General features: G+C 46.0%; 1 protein-coding gene across 1 annotated transcript in view; it reads left to right on the top strand.

The window, feature by feature from the left end:
* The window catches only part of Coq8a (coenzyme Q8A), a 450,047-nt gene that overhangs the window by 292,147 nt on the left and 130,906 nt on the right, over positions 1–26,994 (top strand). The gene's annotated exons all lie outside the window — the stretch shown is intronic.

The raw sequence follows: 26,994 nt of genomic DNA, 5'->3' as shown, positions 1-26,994 counted from the left end.
CGGAACAAGTTTTTCTTTTCTTCTTTTTTTTTCCTCTATTGCTTGGCAAGACCGAGGGAGGGAAACACTTTTTCAAAAAAAAAAAAAAAGTTTCCATTGTTAGCTGAGAGAGAGAGAGAGAGAGAGAGAGAGAGAGAGAGACTTTTAACTTCTGCGGGTTAAAGCTATAGATTTGTTTTTCCGCCCTCGATTTTGCTGGTGTCTGGTTTTATAAAGCTACTTTTGAAAACTGTTTTTTTTTTTTTAATAAAGTTTTGCGTATTTGTGCTAAACAAAGCCGCTAGTGGGGGAACTTTTTAGCATTTAAAAAGGGATAAAATTCTGCATAAACAGCTTGGGTGCGTGTACACTACACAATAGGCACATTTTAAGACGTATATTACAGGGCATTTCGTTGCATAGTTGCAGATTTTAAATGCATCAGGGTAGTATTTTTGGAAGGCTCTGAACTGCTGAAGGGTTTGTATGTGACTGGTGGATGTGTGAAGGAGCTTCGCGTTATGCATCTGTCTATAAATGCACAAAGCAACTGTGCTATTCGCAAATCTTCGCACTCAATTCTCAGTTATTTTAAGAAAATGCATGGTCCTGGAGCTGAGGCCTGATCAATATCTGAAACCGCTTGGCTCAGTCTCCTGTGAATTTACTCTCCCAATTTCAAGGGTTCTAGTCCACCCTCAAAGAAGTGGGGTGGGGTGGGACACCAGTCAACATTACAGGGCAGGGGAACACCGGGGTCCCCATACACACACACACACACACACACACAGCCCCAGTACAGCAAGTATGTTTTGCATAATTCCCTAAGTCTTAAACTCTAGCCTTTAGTGGAAACAGGGAAACACAGCTGTGCGGCTCAGGAGCTTTAAGACTCCAAAACTCGAATCCGCCCTTACATCCCGATTAGCCAAAACTCAGATGGAAAAACCTGACGGCCTGTAGCAAACAGAAGGCTTACTTGTTTATGTAACAATACTGTTGGCGTGAGCAAAGCAACCTGCTGCAAGATCTCTTCCAGCCAAGAATTCCTGGAATCAGACATGCTCTTTTCTGATTTTTTTTTTTTTTTTAATGCTGTGAAAGGATTGAACCTGATTTCCCTCCCACCCTCAATGGGGCTGAATAAAAAGAGCCCAGTGCTTTGTGTTTTTTTCCTAGCGTTATCCCCTAGATAAAGAAGCCACCTCTACCTATACTTCTCCGGTGGCAAAAAGAGTTATCTAACCCAGAGGACTCAAGCCCTGAAGCCTAATCAGAGAGGTGACTGCCCTAGGAGATGCCAAGAACCATGACAAGTGTCACAGTAGCAGCAACTGCACAGCACACACGGGACACCACTGAGAACCACCTTTCCAGCCCATGGGGCTGCTCCCAGTCGCTGTCAGCTCACACAGGCGATTCCATCAGCCTTCCCTAGCTGAGAAATGAAGGCCTCCCCATTGTGCACCAAGGGTGACCCTTGGCCAACCAGGGCTGTCAGGTACAATGTGTAGACGGGACTTCTGGCTTGGGTGCAAGGGACAGTAGGTGATAATGCAAACCATAGCATGGCAGCCTTTACATCCTATCATAGAATCTAGCTGGCTTCCACAGTTTTTAAAACGAACATCAGATTTCAATGTAGTATTTTGCTATTTTTTTCCAGACACTGTTTTAGGCACATTATGAATATTTATACAGGACTGGAGATATAACATAGGCAATAGGACACCTTCCTAGCATGCACCACGCCCTGCGGTTTGATCCTCAACATACGTAAGCCAGGCATGTTGGCATAGTGACCCACGCCTGTAATCCCGCACTGGAGAGGTGGCAGCAGGAGGGTAAGAAGTTCAAAGCCACCATCAGCCACATACGGCACTTGAAACCATCTCAGGGCCACATGAGACTCTGTCTCAACAACCCTGCCCTGCTCCTAACACACACACACTGAAGAGAGAGAAACACAAGTTACCTATTTTCCACCTTTTGTTTTTTTGTTTGTTTGTTTGTTTGTTTTGGCTTGGTTTTGGTTTTGGTTTTTGGAGACAGGATCTCTCTGTGAGCCTTGGCTGTCCTGGACTCACTTTGTAGACCAGGCTGGCCTTGAACTCACAGAGATCTGCCTGCCTCTGCCTCCCGAGTGCTGGGATCAAAGGCATGCACCACCACACCCGGCTTATTTTCAACCTTTTAACAACATTGTCAGCTAGGCATTGTTACAGGCCTCATTTATACAAGAAATAAAAATTCAAAGAGGCAAGACATTTGGCCACCACCCCTCCCCCTCCTGACCTCCCAGGACCACAGCAGGTAAAGCTCGACCAACGCCCATGTGGACTGTCCGCAGGCTCCACATTTGATGCTACTTCCTACAGCAGTTATATACAACTAGTTACCTCACTCTAGAACTTTCCTGACACCCCATTTGCTCACTTTTGGAATGGAATTTTAACGGTCAACACTATAAAATTAATATGGAAGGAAAGGGCAGCTGAGTAAAATCTTCAGCTCACATCATACTTAATAATACAATCCAGTGCTCTACAATAAGGGGCCTAGGGTATCTACACTCACCACCTGTGTTCAACGTCATACTTAAAAAGCTGAGGGAGGGGGATGGAGAGATGGCTCAGAGGATATAGGCTGCTCTTCCAGAGGACCAGGGTTCAATTCCCAGCACCCACATGGCAGCACAAAACTGTCTGTAACTCCAGCTAAAATGAAAATAAATATTTAAAAAAAAAAAAAAAAAAAAAGAAAGCTGAGTGAGGTAGAACGTGCCTATACTCCCACTACCCCAGTTTCAAGTACATTACCAATTCTTAGCCAGTTTGAGCTTCTTGAAACCCTTTCTCAAAAAACAAAAGCTATGTACTTGATGTCTTGGTGTCGTCACACAAGAAAAGGAAATAAAAGGCACTTAATCTGAAAGAAGTAAAACTATTCTTTTTAGACAATATACATGTCTGAAGGGGAAAAAATCTAGTGAAATGTATAAAGAGCTACTAGAAACATAAGTAAATTAGAAAATGTGTTATATTTCCATTGTTATTAAGAAAGAGCCAAAAGAAAGAAAGAAAGAAAGAATGAAAGAGCCGCAGCCTGGGTAGTTGAAACAGCAGAGATTTATTTTCTCATAGTTCTTGAGGCTAAAAGTATGAGATTACGGTACTAGCTGGTTTCCTCTGAGGCCCCTCTCCTTGGCTTACAGCAGACTCTTCTCTCTTTCCTGGATCTTCACATGGTTTTCCTCTGTGAGTGCCAATGCTATTTCTCCTTCCGGTAAGGACTTGCATCATATTGGATTCCAGCACATCATACCTAGTTTAACCTTAATTGCCATATAAATGATCAAATTGTAAACAGGGCGGAGTGGCACATGCCTGTAATCCCAGCACTCAGGGAGGCAGAGGCAGGTGGATCTCTGTGAGTTCGAGGCCAGCCAGGTCTACCAAGCAAGTCCAGGGACAGCCAAGGCTTCACAGAGAAACCTTGTCTTGAAAAACAAAACAAAAGACCAAATTATAATCTCATTTTGAGGAGCTGGAGTTAGGACTTGAGCATGTAATTACCCTATAACAACAAAGTCGAAAGAGGCAAGATCAACAAACTTTACTAATTATAGGCCTCTCAGAAATTTATAAATGTTTAAAACAATAGTACCTTTGTAATAATGTCAAAGACTATGGAATACATAGGAATAAACATGATAAGCCATGTATAAGTCTTATAGGGAACACACACACACACCCCACTGCTGGGGGAAAAAATAAGACCTGAATAAATGGAGAGAAATGTATGTTCATGGATTAGAGGACTTGATATTCATTTTTAAAAAAAGATTTGTTTATTTATTATTATGTATATAGTGTTCTGCTAGCATGTATATCTGCACACAAGAAGAGGGCACAAGGTCACATTATAGATGGTTGTGAGCCACCATGTGGTTTCTGGGAGTTGAACTCAGAACATTTGGAAGAACAGTCAGTGCTCTTAACCTCTGAGCCATCTCTCCAGCCTGAGAACTCGATATTCTTTGGGTTTTTTTTTGTTTTGTTTTGTTTTGTTTTTGTTTTTTTGAGACAGGGTTTCTCTGTGTAGCCCTGGCTATCCTAGACTTGCTTTGCAGACCAGGCTGGCCTCGAACTCACAGTGATCTGCCTGCCTCTGCCTCCCAAGGGCTGGGATTAAAGGTGTGTGCCACCATGCCCGGCCCAGGACTTGATATTCTTGATGCCAGTTCTTCTCAAATTTATCACTACATACAAAGCAAACACAATATTTCAGTGGTTTTTTGTTTTGTTTTTCATAGGAAAACAAAGATTTAGAAGAGACAAAACAGCTTTCACAATGAAGTAAACAGAAAAACTAACATCACCTGCTGTCAAGGGGTGCTATAAAACTCAGAGCTGGCAAGACGGATGGCTCAGCAGTTAAGAGCACTGGCTGCTCTTCTAGAGGGCCTGGTTTCAATTCCTTGCACCCACATGGGGGCTCACAATCATCTGTAACTCCAGTCCCAAGGAATCCAACCCCCTACTGTCCTCCACAGACACTGTATGCATGTGTGAACACACACACACACACACACACACACACACACACACATACACACTCAGGCAAAACACCCATACACATAAAATAAAATAAAAGGAAAAAAAGATTTGTGAGTGTAAAACCATAAAACTTTCATAAGAACACATAGGAGGGCTGAGGTGTTGTTGCTCTGTTGCTGAAGTGCCTAGGCTGGGTTTGAGCTGTAGAGTAATATAAACTAGATGTGGTGGCATGTGGCTGTAACACCAATGCACTGGAGGTAGAGGAAGCAGGATCAAAAGTTCAAGATCACACTCTACTTCACAGCAAGTTCAAGGCCAGCCTCTTATACATGAGACCTTGTCTCAAAAAGAAAAACAGAAAATCTCTGACACTTTAGGTAAACAAATCCCTCTCTCTCTCTGACACTTTAGGTAAACAAATCCCTCTCTCTCTCTGACACTTTAGGTAAACAAATCCCTCTCTCTCTCTCTCTCTCTCTCTCTCTCTCTGTCTCCCCTTCATTTTTCCAGACAACGTCTCTCACTACCCTGGCATGACTGCCTAGACTGGCTAGACAGTGAGTTCAAGGGGTGCACCTCTCTCCACAGCCCCCCTCCAGTCCTGGGATTCCAGGTTCTTGCCACCACTCTTGGCTTTTTATGTGAGTGCTGGGGATCTGAACTCAGGTTGTGTGCTTGAGTGGTAAGCACTTTGCCAAACTAAGCCGTCCCTGAGCCCCATTGCTTATTAGCTACATACAAATTAATCGCACCACACTATAATTTTAAAGTTCAAAACACACAGAAGTGGGTATGTGGTACATAGTTATAATCCCAGCATTCAGAAAGCAGAGGTGGGAGGATCTCAAGTTCAAGGCCAGCCTGGGCTACATAGTGAGTTGCTGTCTTCAATAACACAAAGAAAACACACAAAAAAAGAACAGCAATAATTTTTAAGTGTTACGGAAAAAATAAAGTGTCTAGGGAATATAGCTCAGTGGAGGAGTGCTTGCTTAGCATGTGAAATGTTCTGGGTGTACTCTCCAGAACCGGTTAAAAAATACATACATACATACATACATACATACATACATACATACATACATACATATGTTTGTATATATGTATACATATATGTGTATATGTGCATATATATGCATAGCAGCTTTATTTGAATTGAAAAAATCGGACTATCTGTATAGACATGAACAGATATAAGCTGGGTGATGCTGGACCGATGCGCATGAGGAAGAAGGACTCTTGACCATCTCAACATGAGGAAGCTTTAAATAACTAAGCTGACTGGAAGAACTCACACTGAAAAAAAGTATTTTCCTATATGATTTCATTTAGAGAAGGAAAAAAAACCCCAATGAACGATAGTCAGAAAGCAGATGGGTAACTGTTGTGGGGGAGGGGCAAGAAAAGGAAAAGACAGAGGGACTAGCTTTACAGAAATATTTATGTGTATGTACTTGTGTGTGTGTATACCACATATATGTGGGTACAAAGAAGGGGGTGGTTGATACCCGGCCACTGGAGGTGCACAGGCAGTGGGCCGCCTGACACAGGTGCTGGGAGCCATGTCCTCCTCTGGAAGAGCAGCAGGTGCTTTGAACTACCCAGCCATCCCCCAGTCACAAGTTCACTCTCCTGGTTAGAGAGCTGATTTCAGAAGGATATGCATATGTGAAAACGTATCAAATAGAAAATGAACAATAAGTTCATTTTACTTAATGAATTAAAAGTTCACTTAGTAAGTTGTTAAATATGAACACCTTACTTACTATCAATCATAGCAAGATACCTTTTTAAAAAGCCAGGCAGAGTGACACATACCTAACATCCCAGCACTCAGGGGACAGAGGCAGGAATATCAATCGTTCAAGACCAGCTAGAGAAACACAGCAAGACCCTGCTTTTAAAAAACAACACAAACAAACAACAGCAAACAAGCAGCTAAAACAAAACAAAACAAAACAAAAACCGCATATACCTATGGACAGATGCAGCCTCAGAAGAGGATGCTATTGTCTCCAGCTGGTGCCACACCTGAAACAGTCTAATTTACCTTCTTGGTAAAATGTCACCTTAGTTTGCTCTCTGGTGCTGTGATAAAACACTGACCCAGAGAGCCTGAGAGAGAAAAGGGTTTATTTGGCTTGCAGTTGGCAGTTCATCATCCAGGGAAACTGAGGCAGGAGTAGAAATCTTGGAGGAACACAGATTACTGGCTTAGCCTCAGACTCCTAATCAACTACCTTTCTCATATAGTGAAGAACCACCTGTGTAGGGCTGATGGGTCCTCCCATAGTGGGCTGGGTCCTCCAACCTCAATTAGCCACCAAGAAATACCTCACATATATGCCTATAGGCCAATCTGATAAAGGAAAGGTTTTTTGGTTTTTTGTTTTTTCTTTTTCTTCTCAATGTATCAATTTGACAACCAAGATCAGCCATCACTAAATTGGAGTCATTTATTGATATATTCACTGTATGTTCATGGACCAAAGCCATGTCACTATTCCACTTCATACCTAAGCCAGTTATTTGTGGAACTATATAGTACCAGTTAATGTTCCCAGCTTTGTCCTCTATCAGGGCTTTTCAAAGGTTAGGACCCTAGTTTAATTCCCTCCCCACCCTTAGACCTTTAGCCCCACACTAAGAAACTTTATAACTGAGTCAGGCCCTCAGTGGCTGTGCAAAAGAACCAAGCAACCAGCACATCATCAGGAAAGGGGCTGGCTCCCCAGCACATCATCAGGAAAGGGTCTGGCTCCCCAGCTGCAGAGAGCTCAAAGAATGTTCCACTACTGCGCTTGGCTGGGGCAAAGGTCTCATTAGCCTTTCCCTCACTCCACAACCCTTGCTTTCCAAAATCCCATGGGCCCAAGGCATGACTGAGGCCAAGCTTTGCCCCTAAGGGAGGTCATCCCATCTACTCCCCAGGCCTTGGCCAGAAACAGCAGAGCAGATTTGCTCAGTTCTGTCCCAGGGAAGGCCTTGTCTTGCTTGACTCACTTTCCCCCTTGATCTGGGGACTGCAAGAAAGCAAGCATTCATCTGGGTGAGCCACTGTTGCATGTGAACTGTGCAGTCAGGCCCATGGTCCGTACGAGGAATACAGTCTCCACCCTCCAGTCTAATGCGAGCACCAGGACATCGGACATACCAGGCTCACTTTTCAGTCAGTGCTCAGCAGATAGAAGGGGGCATAGCTTGCACTGGCAATACCACAGGCTCTTCTACCTGGCAACTGGAACTCAAGCTTTAGGTCTGACAAAATGGCACACATTATAATCCTGCTCTGAGCTGTTAAATAGTGCATGTTAAACACTCCAAAAGTTATGCCTTCTTAAGAGCAGATCCTCAACCCTCTAGCACCAAGTTCCAAAAAAGATTCGAGGGTTACTGCTAGTCAAAGCCTGTCCCATGCACAGCATGCACTCAGTATGTGGTCGCTCCTAGAACAAGCGTCTTAGGCTCGCAAGGCTTCTTATTATTAGGCTGACGGACTGCCCTAGTTGAGGGAGGCGACCTGTGATCCTGCCTAGCCATCCCTCTCTGCTCTATCTTCAGAAACTCCAAAGTGTAACAAGCCCCAGACAGCTTTGCACACACATTCACGCAGATACAGCTACGTCATAGATGCCAGTGGGCAGCCCACAAGGCCTGCCAGGAGAATGTGTGAGCCAGGCTCCCTGAGTGGAGATGCTAGGTACCAGTGTTCTAATTCTGAGTCCATAGTTGACTAGCCCGTGGTGCCATCCACAGGCTGGCTGGTGCCCGAGTACAGTTGGATTCTTCTACTGGGACTTCAGCATCTGTGTCATAGAGACCAAGTGAGGAAACCTTGGGGTTCATGAGGCCTAAGGGAAAGCTCTAAGGGAGATGCCAAGAACAAAGAAAGGGCACATGGGGAGACAGACAGGAGAATGTGGGACATGTGTGCTGAGCGGAAAGAAACTGCCTGGTCAGCCGGGTGTGGTGGTGCACGCCTTTAATCCCAGCACTCAGGAGGCAGAGGCGGGCGGATCCCTGTGAGTTCTAGGTCAGCCTGGTCTACAAAGTGAGTCCAGGACAGCCAAGGCTACACCACAGAGAAACCTTGTCTCAAAAAACCATGGAGAAAGAAAGTCACCCCCACTAGCTGGAGGTGCCCCAGCTGCCGGACCTGTGAGGCCTTGTGTCTGTCAATCCTTAGGTACATGAGTTCAGGGAGTCCCACCCAAAAACCTGTACCTACTTGTGTCTACCCACCCAAAGGTCCACAAGCCTCCATGTATACACACACTCACCCATACACACACACTCACACATACACACATTCACACACACACACACATACACATATGCACACACAGAAAAACATTTATCTAAGCACATAACGCTTGTGCACACGCAGTCTTGTGGCCCTTCGCCATTGTCGGTAAGTGACAGAATGAGGGCGAGCAAATGCCCACAGCAAGTGTTATGATCCCAGGGAACATCCACGGCCCCTGTCAGGTGCCTTTCTGAGCACATTCTACATGATAATAGCTCCTTCTTTATTCTTCCACTCATTCAATATTTACCAAAGCCACCCCTGGCACTCTGCCGCCCTCCACCTCCTCCCTTCTGATGCCTTATGCCATTTGCATTTGCCTGGGATAAAGAAAGTGCTTAACTACCTGCTGAAAGACCAGTGTCTTCCTTACCTACTAATGGGTTTCCTATGAGCTCTGTAGTGAGACTTCTGAAATTTTGGTTTCTTAAAAAAACAAACAACAAAAAACACCCCACAGAAATATTATAAGAATAGGTTTTCATTTTAATCCCAGGTGTGAGGATATGGACTGCTTAGCAGCAGCTGACTATGATTTGCCTCGTGCTCAGGCAGCTGCAGATGGTTTCTGTGACTGTGTGATGCTTGGAATTCTGGGAACTTTTCAGGGGGTATGTAAATACCAGGGCTCCAAGAGGTGGGGTCTGTAGTTTATTTGTTGTTTGGTGGTTATTTCGTGGCTGGATGGTGGTTGGTTGTCATTCAGGGAGTTGGTTGCGGTATGGAGGGCAGTGAGAGATGGAACCCAGGACTTTATGTGAGCATGATAGGTGCTCTTCCACTGATATCCCCCATCCCCTGCATTCTAGCTAGTTTTATGTCAGCTCAACACAGGCTAGGGTCATCAGAGAGGAGACACTGCAACTGAGAAAAGACCGCCCAAAAAAAATCCAGCTGTAAGGCATTTTCTTAATTAGTGATCTTAGTTAGCGTGGGAGGGCCCAGCTCCTTGTAAGTGGTGCCACTGCTAGGCAGGTGGGTGGTCCTGGATTCTAGAAGAAAGCAGGCTGAGCAAGCCGTGATGAGCATGCCAGCAAGCAGCAACCCTCTATGACCTCTGTGTCAGCCCCTGTCTCCAAGTGCCTGCCCTGCTTGAGTTCTTGTCCTGACTCCCTTCAGTGATGGGCAGATATGGAAGTGTGAGCTGAATAAACCCTTTCCTCCTCAAGTTGGTTTGGGCACGGTGTTTCATCACAGGAATAGTAACTCTGTCATTGACAGAAATCTTAAAAGATGGTGGTGTGAGAAGCAGCCCTAGCGCCCTTCTCTGCGGTAGATGTGCTTGTGCTGGGACCCTGGAGGATAACACCATGAGGTGAGAACAGGATCATCAGTGTGTGATTCCCATGATGTTCCTTGAGGCTTTGATACAGTGGGCCTGGAAGTCCAGGAAGAGGAAAGGAAAGCAGATTTATCATTTGAGGGTTTTGTTTTGTTTTTTGTTGTTGTTGTTGTTGTTGTAGTAGTCTTTGTTTTTTGAGATGGGATTTGTGGCTTTGACTCTTCAACTCCCAATCGTCCAGCTTCTGCCTCCCAAGTGCTGGGGAGAGGGATGGATGCTGCACGTCCAAGCCCTTTAAGGTTTCAGGAATGGGAAAGGAAGATAGTTTCTATGCTGAATATTTAAGGATAGACGTTTGAAATATGTCACCTTGCAACATTCTAACAGTACAAAAACTATCTCTGGCAAAAAGAGGAAGTATCTCATGCCTCCATTTCTCCTTTCCCTCACAGTGAAGGGAAGGCAGAGATTATATCTCTTTGCAAACGGTCCTCGGACAATGCTTCAGGTGCCCACAGACCTTTCAGGAAGATAGCCTGTGTAGCTGCTTCCCAATTTATGAGCATCATTGTTATTACCATTCACGCAAACCATTACTCAGTTTCCCAGGCGGCAGATAAAGAGCGTGCGATTTGTCTTAGGAGACTCAGAAGGGATCTGAGTGTAAAAAGAGTTACCATTCAGCGTGGTATGTGGTCTCATTGCTAAGTACCCAGGAATCACAGGTGTGGGCTGACTTGGGGCTAGGAGAAGGGGTGAAAATACATCAGGCGAGGGGTAGTGTTTCACGGGGCCATCAAGCACGAATAGACATTTGGCAGGCAACACTGAAGTCTTCTAATAGCAAGGGCACATTGCATGCCAGGGCATTTTCACAGAGAGGCAGGGATTTGGGGAAGGCTCAGTATAGGATGAGAGGAGTTCAGATGGTAGGGAGGAGAGCAGAGGACGACGTTCTCAGGCAGGTGGGGAAGTTAGTTGATAAGTATGTGTTCTCGTTTGCTTTTGTTGCCGTGATAAACATCACAACCAAAGCCAACTGGTTCTGGCTTCTGTATAGATAGAATTAAGATCGACCTTGGCTGCGTTGCAAACACAAGGGCAACCTGGGCTATAGGAAACCTTGTTTTAGAAAGAAGGAAAGATGTAGGGAGGAAGAAAAAGAGAACTAATTCTAAATAGAGTGCCACTTCTTTGTTTGTTTGTTTGTTTTTCGAGACAGGGTTTCTCTGTGTAGCCTTGGTTGTCCTGGACTCACTTTGTAGACATGGATCCACCTGCCGCTGTCTCCCGAGTGCTGGGATTATAGGTGCTCACCACCAAGTAGAGTGCTATTTAAACTAGCACTCCACAGTAAAAAAGACGACAATAAGGGAAAAAAGAGATTTTAAAAATCCTATTGTTAAGGAATTGATTTGCAACTCAATTATTAATTCCTAGTCTTCACCATTAAGTAGTAATAATCACATGGATAGTTATTTAGATGCGTACAAGGTGCCAGATGCTGTTCTCAACGCTGTATGTCATGGGCATGTATTAAGCATTTAATTATAGTGCTAATCCAAGAGGAAGACAATATTACAATCTCCATCTCATAGGCCCTGACGTGGAAGGATGGAAGGTTAAAGAAGCTGGGGTGTGATGGTTTCCCAGCCCCGGTGCTTGTCAGCGATAGCTTGCCTAGAGTGCCTGAGGCTGTGGCTTTTATCCCCAGCCCAGAAAACACATATACATAAATAAATGAATGAGAAGTGAAATGAAGTTTGGCTTGTTGTAGAGCGTGGAATAATCATTAAATAATCATCTAACCACACTCCATAAAAGGGCATTAGAAAAGATAATTGCTGAAGCCTGCTAGCAGTAAATGTCTGTGAATTCTTCATTGCTAGCAAAGAGAAGTTTGCTTCTTTTATTTGGAAAAGAGGTGCCCTCTATCACATATACAGAGCCAAATTCCCCTGTTAGGAATAAAAATGTCAGTCAGTGAGCAAATGCTGGTGGTACCCAAATGATCCAACTCACCCACTCAGTCATCTACCCACCCATCTATTATCTGTTCACCTACTCCACACCTGCGCATCTACTCACCACCCACCTGTCTGTCTACCTACCCAACACACACACACACACACACACACACACACACCTATCTGTCCACCTACCCAGCATCCACCCACCCAGACACACACACCTATCTGTCCACCTACCCAACACACACACATACACACACACACACCTATCTGTCCACCTACCCAACACACACACACCTATCTGTCCACCTACCCAACACACACACACACCTATCTGTTCACCTACCCAACACTCACCCACCCATCAATCCTTTCATTTGTCCATTCACACGGGGACTTAAGTTCCTATTGTGGCTGGATTACTTAGGGCAAGTTAAGATGTTACAAGGGAGCAATGCCTTTGATCTTAGCCTTAGGAGTCAGGTGTCCCGGGTGTTAAAGCCTGTCAGCGGCAATGCAGTTGCTGTGTAATTTGGGGCAAACCTTTTAAACTTCTCTGAGACACAATTCTGATTCTCTAAGTAGTTTCATAAGGAGAACAGAGGTTCACCATCTCCTTATCCCACCTTTAAAGGAAAAGTATTCTCAAGGGCATCCTAGTGCTAACAAGCTCATCTTAATTATAAAGTTACTTAAATGAATACAAACAAATTGTAAATAAGCTGTATTATGAGAAGTCTTCTGCAAGTACAAAATCAAAATAAATTATAAAGACCTCCCCCACACACACTGCCTCCCACTCCCGCCTTTAAACCCTTTTAATTGGCAGCTTGTCAGAAAGACATTTTTATACCATTACTCAGCATAACGTAGGGCTCCTCACACATCTCTGTGGAGAGAGACACGGAGCAGGCTTCACTGTACAGCAATAAGGGTCTGGGGCTGAGGTAGCTCAGTGGTCTAGCATGCATGGGCTCCGCCTCTAGCAGGGAAGGAAAGGAGGGAGGGAGGGAGGGAGGGAGTCCTCAGCTGACAGGACTATCCAGGGAGGTTCTGAAAGCCTTGGGAGGTCGGGTCTAGCTGGTGGAAGCTGGTGGTCACTGAAGCAGTCACTTGAAGGCTATACTCGGTCCCGAATCTTCTCGATCTCTGACGCTGATCCTGGTTTGCTCTGACAGGAGTAGGTGCTAGCAACCACCTGAGCTGCTTTCCACACCTTCCCTCCACCCCACAATTGAAACCATGAGCCAAAATAAGCCTTTCCTCTTTTCAGTTGTTTCTGTCAGATGCTGCCACAGCAACATGAGAGCAACCAGGTATTAAGTGTGGTGCCCTCCAACGGTGCCCTTCCACTCTTTTCTATCTCATTTCTTTCCCAGGGGCTGCTCGATCCTAAAGCAGTGGTATTCAATCTGTGGGTCACTACTCTTTGGGAGGTGCGAAGGAGTCAAATGGTCGCCTAAGACCATCAGAAACCAGATGTTTATCTTATGATTAGTAGCAGTAGCAAATTTAGTTATAAAGTAACAAGGAAAATCTTCTATGGCGGGTGGTCACCACAGCTGGAGGAACTGTATGAAAGGGTCACAGCATTAGGAAGTTTAAGAACCATCGCTCTGGAGCAGATTTTACCACCTTCTGGCCTCAGCCCAAGAAATGGCCAGGCACTGGGCGTGGACACTGTTACCTTTGCACTCTGAAGCCCCAACAGCCGTGAATGCCCAGGTTCGTTGAAAAGAAGGGATGAAAATCATTGGATAATATTATTTCAGCGTTTTGAAACTGATGAGAACAGTTAGACTCAAAGAGATTAAGTGACACACCTACAGAGACTTGTCTGGACTCAGTCAGCCCGGAGTTAAGCCCGTGTTCACTCCACTCCTCACCTGCTATGGGTGGAGTTCTCAGGAAGGAAAATTGAAGTACATCACTTTAAAAAACAAGGGCGTCTGAGAACTCAGGCGAGAGGGGGCAGAAGAAACAACAGCAGGGAGCGTGAGCTGGAGCTGGAGATGAGTCCGGCAAGGGCTCTGTGCACTGTGAATCTCACTACCTGTCCCACCTGGAGGCAGGAGGCAGCCGCATTCTTGCATGAGCCTCTTGTTCTCTGTCACAGGTGGCCAGTGGCTCCCAAGGATTCTCCTGTCTCCGCCTCTCACCCTCCTGTTGGAGGGCTGAGATTACAGACCTGTGCACTACCACACCCAACTTCTCATGGGCTCCTCGCTTTTGTGCAGCAAACACCTTACCCACTGCCACCACCAGCACCACCACCACTGCCACCACCACCACCGCCGCCGCCGCCACCACCGTCACCATACCCCCTAACCTCGTGGAGTGATGCCCTCTGAGTATTAACAACCCTAGGCTTCTGGTTGCAGGGAGGAGAGAGAATTGTGTCCAGGGTGAAGTTGTTCACATTTCACTGAGACCACTTCTTTCAAGAGAGATAGGTACAAAACATTAGCAGCCATGACCGTAGCCCCTGGGAGATGAGGTCACCATCCTTATGAATCTGAGGTGCGCAGACATGAGGAGACTACACAGATTCACAGGACATATCCCACTGCAGACAGACATATTTACTCAGTGATAAAAATGAAAACAATATGTACCTCAAGGGTCCTTAGAAGAGTTGATGAGATAGCTAGGGTGAGTGAGAAAGGGCTGTGAGCACATTGTAAGCAAATAATTTTTTAAAAGATTATTAGCCGGGTGTGGTGGGTGGCGCATGCCTTTAATCCCAGCACTCGGAGGCAGAGGCAGGCAGATTGCTGTGAGCTCGAGGCCAGCCTGGTCTACAAAAGGGAGTCCAGGAGATCTGAGGCTACACAGAGAAACCCTGTCTCAAAAAGCAAAAAAAAAAAAAAAAAAAAAAGATTATTAGCAGCTGGATGTGGTGGCATATGCGTTTATCACAGAGCTTGGGAGGCAAAGACAGGCAGATCACAGTGAGTTCAAGGCCAGCCTGGTCTACAGAGTGAGTCCAAGACAGCCAAGGCTACACAGAGAAACCCTGTCTCAAAAACTAAAAAGAAAAAAAAAAGAAAAGAAAAGAAAAGAAAGATTATTATTATTATTAGCTATAATAAAATTAGTGTTTATTCAGCAATAGACAGCCATTTGTGTCATTAATGAATATAATTGTATGTTTACGACAATGGGCAATGAACCTTTCTTTGAGATCTCTTCTAATTAAATAAAGAATGGAAACTCATAAAACATGGGCTTCCGTGTGCCCAATGGAGACAGTCGTTGCTGGCTCTGACCTGCTTGTCAATTTCGTCACTAAAGTCCCTCGAGGTCCAAGTCAACTCCGCCACGTCAGCTTGATTTTCTCATTATTCAGCGCAGAGATTGTGGCCACTTCAGCAGCCCCTGCAACTGAACCCGGAGACTCAGGATGAAATCATCACCCCAAGCCCTCAAACACATCCAAGTATGGAGGAGGAGGGGGATGATGGGAGCTTCTGGGCTGGCTTCCCTGCCCCCTGCTCGGGATCCCTCTTTCAACCCAGACACTGACTAGATTGATTTCCAGGTCACGGTCTGTGCTGAAATCATTCTTTCCAGACTCTGAGCCATCACCCAAGGTAAACCCTCCCAGGCTTCCCCCAGACCTGTCTGTCTACGCCCAACCCAGGCTTTGCCCCCACTAGTTGAGGCATGTAGGTACCTTGGTCCTGCTGAGCTTTTGAACCTCAAATGACTCATGCTGTGCACTTGAGTGGATGCAAAAAAGAAGCAAACCGTTCCAGTGGCTAAAGGCAGCTGGAGGAAGTCAGGTTGGGAACAGATGTGACATTCGTCTGCATTGCTTTTCTTATTTCTGGAGACTTTTTCTGGAACTTTAAATGCAGATTTTTTTTTTTTTTTTTTTTTCCTCTTTTGGTTTTTTTTTTGTTTGTTTGTTTGTTTTAGCATTTCCCACTGTGACTGAAAAGCCAGAAAACGCCATTGTGAAGAAAAGGGGTAAAATGGTAAAATGGGGGAAGTGAAGAGTAACTGGGCTGATTTTGGCCAAAGCGAAGGCTCCAGGGCAACAAGCTAAATTTGGTCAACAATGCGAAGGTTCTGCCTCCCTGCAGGAACTGTGTGTGCCATCCAAACAGGAGGACTGACTCCTGACAGCTCCCGAGTCACGGCAGGCAGAGCCAGGCTGCGCTGCCCGCCAGCCTTCCCCGGCTCACCTTCTCCACAGGAAACCAAGGGAGGAAAATGAGAGTAAGAGGAAATGAGTTTAGAACAATTACGAGGGGAACGCAGTTACCCAAACATGAGAAAAATGAACAGATAAAACATAAAGAACTTGCAGTGTGAGGAGAAAGAGGGAAATGAACACAGTGTGCCAAGAAACGATCAGGGGCCATGGGAGAGGGAATTGGAACTGAGGCAGGAGACTGGCCACCTCTCCCCATCTCCGCACTGTACAGCCGAATGACAACATGAACCCATCCGTAGACTGAAAACCCAAAGATGCGTGCTGTTACAGGTTGAAAGCAAGATGTCCCCCGTGGGCTCATACTTGGCTGCTGCTGGTGTTTGGGGAGCCATGGAACCTTAGAGAGGCTTTGGGTATAATGGGCTTCCTTTCCCACCTGGGCTCTCTACTTCCTGGTCCACAGAAAGATGAGAAGACACATTTCAAGCTCCCCCTGCCTTGAACCCAGTTGCTTCAGCTGCCTGTGCCGCGATGGATTGTTTCCCCTGAACCGTGAACCAGAAGGAACCATTCCTCCCTTAGGTTGCTTCTATCAGGTATTTTGTGATAGCCATTAAAAAAACAAAACTAAAAAACCCACACTGGCGGTAAGGCAATGGAAACAAAAAAGGAGAGTGATTTTGGACTTAAGCAAAGGAGTTACATCATCATAGAATTAAAATATGCATTAGGGGGCTGGAGAGATGACTTAGGGGTTAAGAGCTCCACCTGCTCTTCCAAAGGTCCTGAGTTCAATTCCCAGCAACCACGTGGCGGTTCACAACCATCTGTAACGTGATCTGATGCCCTCTTCTGGCCTTCAGGTGTACATGCAGGTAGAATACTCTACACATAATATATAAATAAATATTAAAAAAATAAAATATGCATTAGAAATGAGAAGAAACAATGCCATTGGAATCTTAGTTACAACTTTCAGGAAAAGCCAATGACAACCAGTGACTACAGGCAACAAAGGCAAGGCTAGGGAAAAGAGAAGAAAGTTAATGCAAGGGCAACGCGTGGGCCTACAGTAAGGGAGCCCGGTACAAGGAATAAAAGATACACTCAGAAGCATAATCAGGCATGTGGAGGTGGCTCCCCAACAGCCTGAGTTTGGTCCCCAGAAGCCACATGGTGGAAAGACAGAGCTGACTGCTATAAGGTGTATTGCATGTCATGGCATGTATGCACATATAAACACATGTAATTTTAAAAATATTGTGAAGTGGTGGCACACACCTTTAATCCCAGCACTCAGGAAGCAGAGCCAGGTGGATCCCTGTGAGTTTGAGGCCAGCTTTGTCTACAAAGGGAGTCCAGGACAGCCAAGGCTACACAGAGAAACCCTGTCTTGAAAAACCGGGGGTTGGGGGGGGTAGTTGTGAAGTGTGATTAAGTATATTTCCCTGAGATATGGGACTGAATATAGAAATAAGCAAATGTGATATGGAATGCGGGGTGGTGAATGAAGTATGTTATAAGTAAGAGTAAAAAGTGAGGCAGATTTTGATGGTGAAGAGATTCTTTAGGCGCTGGAGAGATGGCCCAGTGGTTAAGAGCTCTTGAGGAGAACCAGGGCTCAGTTCCCTGCAGACATTTCAGGCGGCTCACACCCATCTCTAATCCCAGCTCAGAGGATCTGATGTCTCTCGCTCCCACAGGCTGCCTTCTGACTCACCTGCACATAACCCACACGCAGACACAAACGCCTACACACGATTACAATTAGTGAAAACAAATTCGCAGAGAAACTCTTCAAGCATCTTCATGGGAAAGGCAGACCGTACCAGGGAGCCAAAGCTGGTGGGGTCCAATTTTCCTCACAGCTACATACAAGCCCAAGTGAGGGCCAGGAATCTCTCTACAGGCATCTGACAGCGCAAAAGAAAACAAAAGCCTTGGCATCAGCGTGTCAAGTGAATTACACACTCACCACACAACTCCACCAGTTTCACTCTTGCAACACAACAGGGAGACAGCACAAGTATGTGCTCAACAGACACTGTCACTCCTGGAGTTTGTTTGTTTCCGAGACAGGGTTTCTCTGTGTATCCTTGACTGTCCTGGACTCGCTTTGTAGACCAAGCTAGCCTCGAACTCACAGAGATCCACCTGCCTCTGCCTCCTAAGCGCTGAGACTGAAGGCGTGCAACACCACTGCCCGGCTGTTTGTTTTTAAGACTCATTGGAAGTGCGGCATGACAGGTGCACGAGGACGCGTGGTTCCGCAGATGCATCACATTGAGTCTCTCTTCCTTTCCTTCTGGCACCCACAGCCTTGCTCCTGCACTCTGCCTCTGAGCAACAGCTCCTGTTCGCAGCAGCACAAGTGTCTAATTAAGGTGGAGGCCTTTGGGTGATTGGTGCTTGCCCTAGAAGGAGACTGTGGGACCCCTTTACTCTTTGTCTCAATGTCTGACCATGAAGCGTGCAGTTTTGCTCACTATGGCCCTCTGCCATATGTTAACTGACTCTTCCACAGAGGTCTAAGGGGCATGGGTGCACTGGATCATAAACCAGACTCTGAAGCCATAAGCCAGCATAAGCCTTCTCATTTAAATAAATTTACTACTTCAAGAACTTGTTACTTGAAGCAAAAAGCTAACATGGCTCTTGATTTAAACATGTATGGATTAAGTTTAAAAAACAAACAAACAAACAAAACCAACAACAAAGCCATGTTTAAAGCAATCACTAGCAGAACTCTATTATAGAGCTTGGGGACTGCCTACCATGGCTGAAAGACCTTTTCCCTGTCAAAGGGAGCTATTGTCTCGTGTACTTCCCTGAAGGTAGCATGTCTGACCACATAACAAGGGTGGGATGAACCTCCACTAAAGACGCTGAACTTGTGCCAATGACGCAGCCAGAGGCAGAGGACACCCCTGCCAGGCACTCCCTGCCACCCCCTCCCATAACATCATAAAATGTCTGGGTTCCCCCAGGGCAGCAAACAAAGGAACGGCTGCCTTTCAGAATAAGTAATCCTGAATTGGATGTCTTCCAAGACACACAGAAGGAATCCCTCTGGCCGATGAATCGTCACAGAGTTGCAGAGCAAGAGGGATCTGAAATAATCACCTGAGATGGCTTTTGTCTCTGAGATGAGGAAACAGAGGCCTCAGAGGTGAAAAAGATGGTGTGCAAGGTCACAGAGACTCAATAGCCGATATCCCCGCTCCTGTCTCTGAGGTGGCTCGGCTACTTAGGACAACTTCCGGCTCCAGCTTCCGAAGGTGGGAGTGCAGCGATCTAGCCATCTAGCCGGTGGACCCTAAGGTGTGTCTTAAGCTTCTTCATCAGAAGCCTTGGTTTGGGGTCAGTTAAAGGGAGGAACTTCAGAACGGACATGTGCTCTGTCTTCCAGAACATTCCATGCTCAAAATTTGTAAGGGTAAAGTATGACACCTGGGTCTAGACGGGTTCCCATTACAGAAGCTCCTATACTTCCCCCAGGGTGGGTAATAAAGCACTCTGAGAGTCGGTTTTCTCAGCAGAACAAATGACTTGACATTATCAGCCTGGTGACACTCTGCTATCAGCTTGCCAACACTGGGACAGCAGTTAGCCCTTTTACTGGGTTTACTGGGTGTTTCTAACTGACCAGATAACTTTGCTTTTCTGTGATACGGGAGCTAGACCTGGGCAGACTATCTGCTGTCTGCTGTTCTGGGATATACATCCTTAGCATCCTGTGCTGTATCCCCACCGCACAGGCCTGTAGCAATGTGTGCAGCACCTGCAGCGGGCATGAACGAAGCGCTATGCATTAAGAAGTGACAAGGCATGCAGAACGCAATGGGTCACGTCTATAATAGCTGCACCTGGGAGGCCGAGGCTGGAGAATCGTAAGTTTGAGGTCGGCTGGAACTACGCACGATGAGCTCTGTCTCAAGAAACTGTGTTTCAAACCCCCAGTCAAGCCACTGTTAAGTAGCTAATGCTTTATTCTTTATCTTGAGAAATGTCTCTGTGACTACAGAAAACTTCAATATGTATAAGAAGGTGACTTTTTTTTTTTTTTTTTTTTTTTTTTTTTTTGCTTTTTTGAAACAAAGGCCTGGCTGCCCTGGAACACTGTAGATCAGGCTGGCTGTGAACTCTCAGAGATCTGCCTGCCTTTGCTGAGTGCTGGGGGGGACTAGAGACATGTGCCACCACGCCCAACTAAGAAGGTGACTTTTATATGACTGAGTCAGCAAGCTATCAAAGACGTGAATTTTATTCTTAGGGCCCCACAGCTGGTCTGTTGACGGAGAGCGGTGTCTAAATCAGTAGCCGTGCAAATGTGCACAGAAGCAGCAAGAAAAGCTCTGTTATTTTGAATTTCATTTATTTATTTATTATTTACCTATTTACTTATTTACTGTGAGTGCCAGGGAAGATCAAAGAACAGTGTACAGCAGTCCGTTCTTCCACCACGTGGACACTGGAGATTGAATTCAGGTCATCGGTGTGGTGTCTTACCCTGCTGAGCCATCTCACGGGCTTCTGGAAGGATTTTTGAAAGCGAGGAAGTGAATGTTTAAACTGTGTCAAACATTATACAACCTATACATGCCGGATTTGTTTTGTTTTATGTTGTTTTTGAGACAAAATCTTGTTACGAAGACCCTGGATGGCCTTGATTTCACTATGTAGGCCAGGCTGGCCTGAAACTCCCAGCGATCCACCTGCTGTGCCTCCCCGGAGCTGGGATTAAAGGCATGCGCCACCACGCCCAGCTTTGGTGGTGCTCTTTAGGGTAAGTTATGGAACCCTTTATAGCCTTACTGGAGGAAGTCAGTTCCTGGGGTGGGCTTTGAGAGTTTATGACCTCACCACACTTCCTATATGCTCTCTCTACTTCCATTGTTGAAGGAAGTTGAAATGTGAGAGCTCAGCTTCCAATTTTTGCCATTTTGGACCCCAACCCTATGGAGCTGAAAAACAAAATAAACTTTCTTCTTCAAGTTGTTGTTTAAAAACAAACAAAACAAAACAAAAACATTGAGACAAGTGATTTTTTTAAAAAAATATTTATTTATTTATTTATTATGTATACAGTGCTTTGCCTGCGCTAGCAACATCTGCCAGAAGAGGGCATCAGATTTCATTATAGATGATTGTGAGCCACCATGTGGTTGTTAGGATTTGAACTCGGGACCTTTGGAAGAACAGTCAGTGCCTCTGAGCCATCTCTCCAGCCCTTCCAAGTTGTTTTTGATCATGATATTTTATCATAGAAACAGAGAAAATAGCTAACAGGAGGCCCAGCCCCCACTACTCAACTCCGTCGTTTCAGAAATTCCAGAATAGTCAAACATTGGCCTTTTTTTTTTTTCCTTTTCTAAAGTCCTGCATTTGTGTCAGCGTTTCAGAGTGGTCTACTTCTCATGAGAAGTTTGTTTATTGTTTCAAAAGAAAAGACAGCAGAGAGGGAAGAGAAGCTCAGTGGGCGAAGTGCTTGCCACAAAAGTAGAGGACCAGAGTTTGAGTCCCCAGAATCAGGATGATCTAGCCCATGAAGGCTTAGCTCCAAGGCTTGTTAATCCCATAGAGGTGAGGAGAAAGACCACCAATGCCACTCATGGCCAAATTAATTAAACCAAGCCTTTTAAAATTTGTGTACATGGGCCATCTCTCTCAGGGTTCAAAAGATCAGCATTGGACATGAGGAAGATAAGGGGTTTTATAGTTCAGGAACAGGGTGTTACCAAATACGGCACATTCTTTTTAATACTAAAATTACATGTATTGTTTTAGTACACTTACTAGGTGACAGGTGTTTAAAACAAACAGATGCCGGCATGGTGGCATGCGCATTTAATACCAGCACTCAGGAGGCAGAAACAGGCAGATCTCTGTGAGTTCAAGGCCAACCTGGTCTACATCTTGAGCTCCAGGCCAGGCAGTACTATGTAGTGACTCTGTCTCAAGACAAAACAAAAACACAAATAAAACTGGGCACAGCCTGGGATAGCAGCTGCAGAATCAGGGTGTAGGGTCTGCCATCTTTACAATGCATGAGGAGAAATCTAAGGGAGTCTTCCCCATCTGAAGAGGACATGGCCACTGCATGCGGATCTGTCCCTCTGGCCTGACACACTGATTTCAGTCTGTAGTCATCACACTGAGGGCCCTCCCTTGAGGACTTTTAGACGAAGTCATAGCACAGAATGACATTGAGCCACATGGAACTTGTAATGTCCCTAACAGGTGAGGGATGGAACTAGTTGGACAGGCTGCTCCTGCTCATCCTACCCACCCGAGAGGCAAGAGGGTTGATCTTCAGGGAAGATGCAGTCCCACAGGTAGACGACACACGCTCAGAAGGACAATGGGTTAGAGCTAAAGGTCTTCTAAAGGCTTCTTTCTCTAACGCTTTGTCTATGCTTCCTACAACTTCGTAGATAATATAATCCATATGCAAATAGATTTCATCCCCTCGTAGGGCTCATTGGAGATCAGACAGAGGCAATAAAAATGGGAAAAATATATCTTGATGTGCTGTGGTTTGGCCCTGCAATGTCCCACGTGCAGCCAGCCTGTATATTTGGGGAGGTGGTGGAACCTAGTGGCAGTTAAGGCACTGGGGCTGTGTCCTTGAAGGGGCTTGTGGGACATCCGCCCAGTTCCTATTTCTTTCACTTCCTGGCTGCCGTAAGGTGAGCAGTCTAGTCTCCTAACACATACTCCTGCCAAGATGTTCCCATGCTGTCACAGACCCAAGGTCACAGGGCCAAGTGACCCTGAACTCCAGCCTCTAAAAGCAGGAGCCATAACGAACCTCTTCTATCTTAAGTGCGCTGTGACAGCCGACTGGCACACTGGTAACACTTGAGCATAGCTGCCATAGAACACATCTAAAGGATGACATGGTGACATCTATGTAAGAATCCCTTGAAACATGGCAGCCAAAAGCACAGGTATGATGATGATGGTGACTCAAGGATTGCCAAGGCTCTGACATAGTCTGGGTGAGTTTCTGAAGTGGGAGGGACCTCTTTAAGGAGGCCAGTCATCCGGGGAATTATGGCTTCTTTAGGGGGAAAAAAAAAAATGCTGTGGTGTGTATTGTGTGATGGAGTTCAGGTCCAGCCTCAATTATTCAAAGCCCAGTGTCCTGGCTGCCTGACATTCCTTCAGGCATACCTTTGTGTGTTAGTCCCCTGTGGCCCTCCCTCCCAAGGAACTCCACACACTGAGCAGTTGAAACAATGCATGTGAGTGCAGCTCCAAAAGTTGTTTCTGTGCTGTTAGTGGCATTTCACCAAGGCTCCCCTACAGAGGCTGGGAGGAGACATGCACTTCCTGACCCCAGTCAACTTCCTGGAGCCTCAGTCGACACTCTCTCCCCCACCCCACCCCACCCCATCCCCCCCACTTTCCCAGGTATCACGTCACCTTATTCTCTGACCCACACTCTAGTCCCTTTATAAGACCTTGATCCCAGTACCTAGGAGGCAGAGGCAGGAGGATTGCTGTGAGTTCGAGGCCAGCTTGGTCTAAAAAGTGAGTCTAGGACAGCCAAGGATACACAGAGAAATCCTGTCTCAAAAAAAAAAAAAAAAAAGACCTTGATTATATCTGGCACAAGTGAGTAATCTGGGACTATCTAGCCCTCAACACCCTGTGGGTATTGTAAGCGGATCTTGCCTGTCTCCCCAAAGCTCTCTTGTTGAGGACTTTGTGTTTACCTTGTGGCACTCTGGGGAAGTGGTGAAAATTTCAGCCCAGTGGGAAGAAGTTAGGCCGCTGCAGGACACATCTCTTGAGATGCCAAAGACAGCTCTTCTTAGTTGCCCTGTGTATTTGTTTTGTTGTGTTTTTGCTTTTGAGACAGGTTCTCTCTGTGTAGCCTTTGCTGTCCTGGAACTGTCCCTGTAGACCAGGCTGGCCTTGAACTCACAGAGATCCGCCTGCCTCTGACTCTTAAGTGCTGAGATTAAAGGCGTGTGCCAGCATCACCTGGTTTGGGTTTTTGTTTGGTTGTTTGGTTGTTGGTTTGACTTTTATGAGTCATAACAGTAGCAAAACTACAGTTATGAAGTAGCAACAAAAGTAATTTTATGGCTAGGGGTCAGCACATATGAGGAGCTGTACGAAAGGGTCACAGCTTAGGAAGGGTGAGGACCACTGGGCCAGAGGAGGTAGAGCATCACGGACAGCTTGATGAGGACCCCAGGCCCACTGCTCATGGTTTCCCGGGTTCTGCCTTCCTCAGAGCATCAGCTACATCCTCAGCAAGGCAAGTTGGCTGCTAACTATATTTCAGGTTCAAATCCACAAACTACAGAGGCCGGGAAAACGGAGAATGTGCTGCCTCTCTGTTTCCAGCAAGACTCTTGAGATCCAGCTGGGTCAGATGAAGTCACACACACACATCTGCCCTAACTGATGGCTTGCCTGGGGCATGGGATAATTATCTTCTTGTTTGTTTGGTTGTTTTCTTCTTCTTCTTCTTCTTCTTCTTCTTCTTCTTCTTCTTCTTCTTCTTCTTCTTCTTCTTCTTCTTCCAATTATGGTTGGAGTAGAACAGAAGCTGAAAGTGGGACCAGTCTCACCTTCTTGAATAAAAATTTAAACACTGTCAAGAAGCATGGTTAGGAGGGAAGAGTGGCTGGAGCCTCAACAAATGTAAGCTGCAGGAGAGCAAAGCTGTTTGAAGTGAGGGAAACTGTGGAGCAAGCAGCTAATAGATCATTTGATTTAATTAGCACCATCTATTTCCACTGTTCCTCAACCAAACCTCACATACTCCCCATCAACTATGAGTGCTCGAAGCACATGGATCTCAAGGGGCTGAGATGTCTCCTTTTACATGGATGACAGGGCACACTCACATCTGTGAGTCAGGGTAACATTAATTGACCTTTCCTGATAGAGTGTGAAGTCAGACTACTAAGCCTGTATGACTGAATCTAACCCGTGGTGACTCTGCCTGGTTAACTGTGACCCTGAGGGAGCCCTTGCTAGCTAGCCAGCCAGCCTCCCCTAAGAGACCCCCGCTGTGCACTGCTGTGTTTCATTGGCTCTCGCTTTCTTCTGTGTTCTTTGTCTGGCTTTGCAAATGAGAAAACTGAGGCTCAGAGGGGACAATGATGTCCTGGGGTACACAAAGAGGCGTTTAGCCCATCTTTATGCGACCACAAAGGTCCCCATCCCTACCATGGGTCCACTCTCTACATGAGCAACATCTCCCTGGATAAACTCAGTCCCCAGAAGGCCCTTCTTAGCAACAAAAGCGTCAGTCAATAAGCATTTGTTCTTAGGCACCCAGGGACAGGGGCAAGGTATCACTTTTGTCTTTTGTCTTTTGTCATCCCACCCCACTCCTCCCTCCCTCAGCCCCACACCCCCCCCCCCATTTCCAGCCTATGGGTGTCCTTATCTCCTCCATGTGGCCGGTACAATAGGAGAGCTATGAATCAGCAGAGACTTGGTGTCCTTTTCCAAAGCCAAATAAGGGGCTGAGCCCTAAAACCAGCAATAAACCCAATAAGGTTTTATTAATTCAAACAAAATGTAATCTGCAGTTGGAGGGTGTCTAGGGCCACACCAGGCTGCATGACTCTCAAAGGAAAAGGAAAGGCGAGCAGGGCTGCCCACCTCTGTTTATAGGGAACAATTGTTCTCCGGGTCCAGACTACATATCCATAATAGGGAAGAAGAACGAAGCCCTATCAGGGAGTTTTTATTCTTAGGGCCGGAAAAGAGCAAAGGCTGCTTCTCTGGCCTGCAGCGTGTAGCCTTGGACTTCCCATTCCGCCCCCCCCCCCTTTGCCCCACCCCACCCAAGCTCCTGTGCTTTTTTTTTTTTGTTTTGGCTTGCATAAAAATGTATTTTCCATCTTGACGCTGTTGAGATACGCTATCACCTTTTTAGGGATGAGATGGACAGGAAACCACAAGGAACACAGTGGAAATCCTCGCTGTCTGATGAAGTGGAAAAGTCAGGAGCTGCCTTTGTGGGTCTTCAAAGTCCTGAAGGGGCAGCCGGGTAGAGGCAGAGGCAGGTGGATCTCTATGAGGTCGTGGCCAGTCTGGTCTACAAAGTGAGTCCAGGACAGCCAGGGTTACACAGAGAAACCCTGTCTCAAAAAAAAAAAAAAAAAAAAAAAGTCCTGAAGTGGCTCTGATCTCTAAGGCTAGGCTGGTCTCTAGAGTCACTGGGACTGCAGGTATGACTGAGAGAGATGTGGCTGTCTCATTTCTGGGTGTCAGGAAGGCAGGCAGAAAGTCCACTGTTTCCATTGCAAAGAGAGTGCGCATCAAGGAGCCTTTGCTCTCATTTATTCCTTGCCGTGGCATCTCCATGGAGCACAAGGTCTTCCTCCTCCATCAAACGTTCCCTGCCTACCTCATATCTACCACGGCCAGGAAAGCCATCTTGCTGGACACGCGATTCACAGAGAGAAATGAGGAGAATGCTTTGTAGAGTGGGCTGTGGACTGAGAGCAGTTAACTGTTGGAGAGGAATTTTAGTGCAGCAACGTGGCTGCTCTGGCAAGGGATCACATCCAAACCTTTTAGGTCTGTGTGATCTGGCTGGAATGTGGGCACACCCTTAGTACACACCTTGAAAGTAAGTACACAATGAAAGTAAGATTAGTTTATGGAAGAAAGCGGCGATGTTTGAAAGTGACATGTAGTTGAGGGGCAGGCAAAGTGATGAACCAGAGAAAGATTTGACAGACCGAGTCAGAGAT

This window comes from Acomys russatus, chromosome 6, assembly GCF_903995435.1.
Source record: "Acomys russatus chromosome 6, mAcoRus1.1, whole genome shotgun sequence".
Taxonomy (NCBI): Eukaryota; Metazoa; Chordata; class Mammalia; order Rodentia; family Muridae; genus Acomys; species Acomys russatus.
Note: the sequence above shows the minus strand (reverse complement) of the source record. Positions and strands in the feature narration are given on the sequence as shown.